The sequence below is a fragment of the Dendropsophus ebraccatus genome, chromosome 13 (assembly GCF_027789765.1).
Source record: "Dendropsophus ebraccatus isolate aDenEbr1 chromosome 13, aDenEbr1.pat, whole genome shotgun sequence".
Lineage (NCBI taxonomy): Eukaryota > Metazoa > Chordata > Amphibia > Anura > Hylidae > Dendropsophus > Dendropsophus ebraccatus.
In genome coordinates this window covers 2,113,689-2,118,834 of record NC_091466.1, presented here as the reverse complement: position 1 = coordinate 2,118,834, position 5,146 = coordinate 2,113,689, and positions in this window count along the sequence as shown.

The following is a 5,146-nucleotide window of genomic DNA, read 5'->3' as shown; positions in this document are numbered from 1 at the left end:
GTGGCTGCACAGGTGGGATACATGTGCTGTATGTGGCTGCACAGGTGGGATACATGTACTGTATGTGGCTGCACAGGTGGGATACATGTACTGTATGTGGCTGCACAGGTGGGATACATGTGCTGTATGTGGCTGCACAGGTGGGATACATGTGCTGTATGCGGCTGCACAGGTGGGATATGTGTACTGTATGTGGCTGCACAGGTGGGATACATGTACTGTATGTGGCTGCACAGATGGGATACATGTACTGTATGTGGCTGCACAGGTGGGAGACATGTACTGTATGCGGCTGCACAGGTGGGATAGATGTACTGTATGTTGCTGCACAACTGGGAGACGTGTGCTGTATGCGGCTGCACAGGTGGGACACATGTACTGTATGTGGCTGCACAGGTGGTATACGTGTACTGTATGTGGCTGCACAGGTGGTATACGTGTACTGTATGTGGCTGCACAGGTGGGATACATGTACTGTATGTGGCTGCACAGGTGGTATACGTGTACTGTATGTGGCTGCACAGGTGGTATACGTGTACTGTATGTGGCTGCACAGGTGGGATACATGAACTGTATGTGGCTGCACAGGTGGGATACATGTACTGTATGCGGCTGCACAGGTGGGACACATGTACTGTATGTGGCTGCACAGGTGGGATACATGAACTGTATGTGGCTGCACAGGTGGGACACATGTACTGTATGTGGCTGCACAGGTGGGAGACATGTACTGTATGTGGCTGCACAGGTGGGATACATGTACTGTATGTGGCTGCACAGGTGGTATACGTGTACTGTATGTGGCTGCACAGGTGGTATACATGTACTGTATGTGGCTGCACAGGTGGGATACAAGTACTGTATGTGGCTGCACCGGTGGGATATGTGTACTGTATGTTGTCGCACAGGTGGGATACATGTACTGTATGCGGCTGCACAGGTGGGATACATGTACTGTATGTGGCTGCACAGGTGGAATACATGTGCTGTATGTGGCTGCACAGGTGGGATACATGTACTGTATGCGGCTGCACAGGTGGGATACATGTACTGTATGTGGCTGCACAGGTGGGATACATGTACTGTATGTGGCTGCACAGGTGGGATACATGAACTGTATGTGGCTGCACAGGTGGGATACATGTACTGTATGCGGCTGCACAGGTGGGATACATGTACTGTATGTGGCTGCACAGGTGGGATACATGTACTGTATGCGGCTGCACAGGTGGGATACATGTACTGTATGCGGCTGCACAGGTGGGATACATGTACTGTATGCGGCTGCACAGGTGGGATACATGTACTGTATGTGGCTGCACAGGTGGGATACATGTACTGTATGTGGCCCTCCATCTAATTGTAAGCAAGAGCCTGGTGTGACCCTCCTTATAAATATGGGTGAGAGCCCGGTGAGACCCTCCTTATAAATATGGGTGAGAGCCCGGTGAGACCCTCCTTATAAATATGGGTGAGAGCCCGGTGAGACCCTCCTTATAAATATGGGTGAGAGCCCGGTGTGACCCTCCTTATAAATATGGGTGAGAGCCTGACCCGGCGGCGCCCATAACACCCTCTTCTCCATATGTAGCAGACGAGGTGAGCACGGTCCCTTCAGTCTTATACTGCATTCCTTTTGGCTCATACTAGCAATCATGGCACCTTTGCCACTATGTGTTACTATGTGTCACTATGTGTTACTACGTGTTACTATGTGTCACTATGTGTCACTATGTGTCACTATGTGTTACTATGTGTCACTATGTGTTACTATGTGTTACTATGTGTTACTATGTGTCACTATGTGTCACTATGTGTTACTACGTGTTACTATGTGTCACTATGTGTTACTATGTGTCACTATGTGTTACTATGTGTTACTATGTGTCACTACGTGTTACTATGTGTCACTATGTGTTACTACGTGTTACTATGTGTCACTATGTGTCACTATGTGTTACTATGTGCCACTATGTGTTACTATGTGTTACTATGTGTCACTACGTGTTACTACGTGTTACTATGTGTCACTATGTGTTACTACGTGTTACTATGTGTCACTACGTGTTACTATGTGTCACTATGTGTTACTACGTGTTACTATGTGCCACTATGTGTTACTATGTGTCACTATGTGTTACTATGTGTTACTATGTGCCACTATGTGCCACTATGTGTTACTATGTGTCACTATGTGTTACTATGTGTCACTACGTGTTACAATGTGTCACTATGTGTAACTATGTGTCACTATGTGTTACTATGTGTCACTACGTGTTACTATGTGTTACTATGTGTCACTACGTGTTACTATGTGCCACTATGTGTCACTACGTGTTACTATGTGTTACTATGTGTCACTACGTGTTACTACGTGTTACTATGTGTCACTATGTGTTACTATGTGTCACTACGTGTTACTATGTGTTACTATGTGCTACTATGTGTTACTATGTGCCACTATGTGTTACTATGTGTCACTATGTTACTATGAGCCACTATTTGTTACTATGTGTCACTATGTGTCACTATGTTACTATGAGCCACTATGTGTTACTATGTGTTACTATGTGTCACTACGTGTTACTATGTGTCACTATGTGTTACTATGTGTTACTATGTGCCACTATGTGTTACTATGTGTCACTACGTGTTACTATGTGCCACTATGTGTTACTATGTGTCACTACGTGTTACTATGTGTTACTATGTGCTACTATGTGCCACTATGTGTTACTATGTGCCACTATGTGTTACTATGTGTTACTATGTGTCACTATGTTACTATGAGCCACTATATGTTACTATGTGTTACTATGTGTTACTATGTGTCACTACGTGTTACTATGTGTTACTATGTGTCACTATGTGTTACTATGTGTCACTACGTGTTACTATGTGTTACTATGTGTCACTACGTGTTACTATGTGCCACTATGTGTCACTACGTGTTACTACGTGTTACTATGTGTTACTATGTGTCACTACGTGTTACTATGTGTTACTATGTGCCACTATGTGTTACTATGTTGTTCTCTCCCTACATTGCGCTTTCCCCCTCTCTCTCTGCCATTCCATCCTCTGGGAGTCTACCAGTTCTCATGTATCACCACCTTCTTCTCCCTCCCTGTTGCCTCCCTTGATCTATCTCCTTCTCTCCCCCTCCCTACACTCGTCTCTATTGCTGCCCTACAGACTGCATGTCCTCGGTTTAGCCACTAGATGGCCCTATAAGACCATTGTGTACAGCCAGCATACTAACTCTATACCTAGCTGTCCCCTAGAGCTTATTGTGTTTGCAGCTTTCCCTTTCTGCATCTGTACTCACCGGCCACTTTATTAGGTACACCATGCTAGTAACGGGTGGTCTTCTGCTGCTGTAGCCCATCTGCCTCAGAGTTGGCCGTACTGTGCGTTCAGAGACGCTCTTCTGCCTACCTTGGCTGTAACGGTTGGCTATTTGAGTCACTGTTGCCTTTCTATCAGCTGGAACCAGTCTGCCCATTCTGTATGTGGCTGCACAGGTGGGATACATGTACTGTATGTGGCTGCACAGATGGGATACATGTACTGTATGTGGCTGCACAGGTGGGATACATGTACTGTATGTGGCCGCACAGGTGGGATACATGAACTGTATGTGGCCGCACAGGTGGGATACATGAACTGTATGTTGTCGCACAGGTGGGATTCGTGTACTGTATGTGGCTGCACAGGTGGGATATGTGTACTGTATGTGGCTGCACAGGTGGGATACATGTACTGTATGTGGCTGCACAGATGGGATACATGTACTGTATGTGGCTGCACAGGTGGGATACATGAACTGTATGTGGCTGCACAGGTGGGATACATGTACTGTATGCGGCTGCACAGGTGGGATACATGTACTGTATGTGGCTGCACAGGTGGGATACATGTACTGTATGTGGCCCTCCATCTAATTGTAAGCAAGAGCCTGGTGTGACCCTCCATATAATTGTGGGCAAGAGCCCGGTGAGACCCTCCTTATAAATATGGGCGAGAGCCCGGTGTGACCCTCCTTATAAATATGGGTGAGAGCCTGGTGTGACCCTCCTTATAAATATGGGTGAGAGCCCGGTGAGACCCTCCTTATAAATATGGGTGAGAGCCTGGTGTGACCCTCCTTATAAATATGGGTGAGAGCCCGGTGTGACCCTCCTTATAAATATGGGTGAGAGCCCGGTGTGACCCTCCTTATAAATATAAGTGAGAGCCTGACCCGGCGGCGCCCATAACACCCTCTTCTCCATATGTAGCAGACGAGGTGAGCACGGTCCCTTCAGTCTTATACTGCATTCCTTTTGGCTCATACTAGCAATCATGGCACCTTTGCCACTATGTGTTACTATGTGTCACTATGTGTTACTACGTGTTACTACGTGTCACTATGTGTCACTATGTGTCACTATGTGTCACTATGTGTTACTATGTGTCACTATGTGTTACTATGTGTCACTATGTGTTACTATGTGTTACTATGTGTCACTATGTGTTACTATGTGTTACTATGTGCTACTATGTGCCACTATGTGTTACTATGTGTTACTATGTGTTACTATGAGCCACTATGTGTTACTATGTGTTACTATGTGTCACTATGTGTTACTATGTGTCACTACGTGTTACTATGTGTTACTATGTGCTACTATGTGCCACTATGTGTTACTATGTGTTACTATGTGTTACTATGTGTTACTATGTGTCACTATGTGTTACTATGTGTTACTATGTGCTACTATGTGCCACTATGTGTTACTATGTGTTACTATGTGTTACTATGTGTTACTATGAGCCACTATGTGTTACTATGTGTTACTATGTGCTACTATGTGCCACTATGTGTTACTATGTGTCACTATGTTACTATGAGCCACTATTTGTTACTATGTGTTACTATGTGTCACTACGTGTTACTATGTGTCACTATGTGTTACTACGTGTTACTATGTGTCACTACGTGTTACTATGTGTCACTACGTGTTACTACGTGTTACTATGTGTCACTATGTGTCACTATGTGTCACTACGTGTTACTACGTGTTACTATGTGTCACTATGTGTTACTATGTGTCACTACGTGTTACTATGTGTCACTACGTGTTACTATGTGTCACTATGTGTC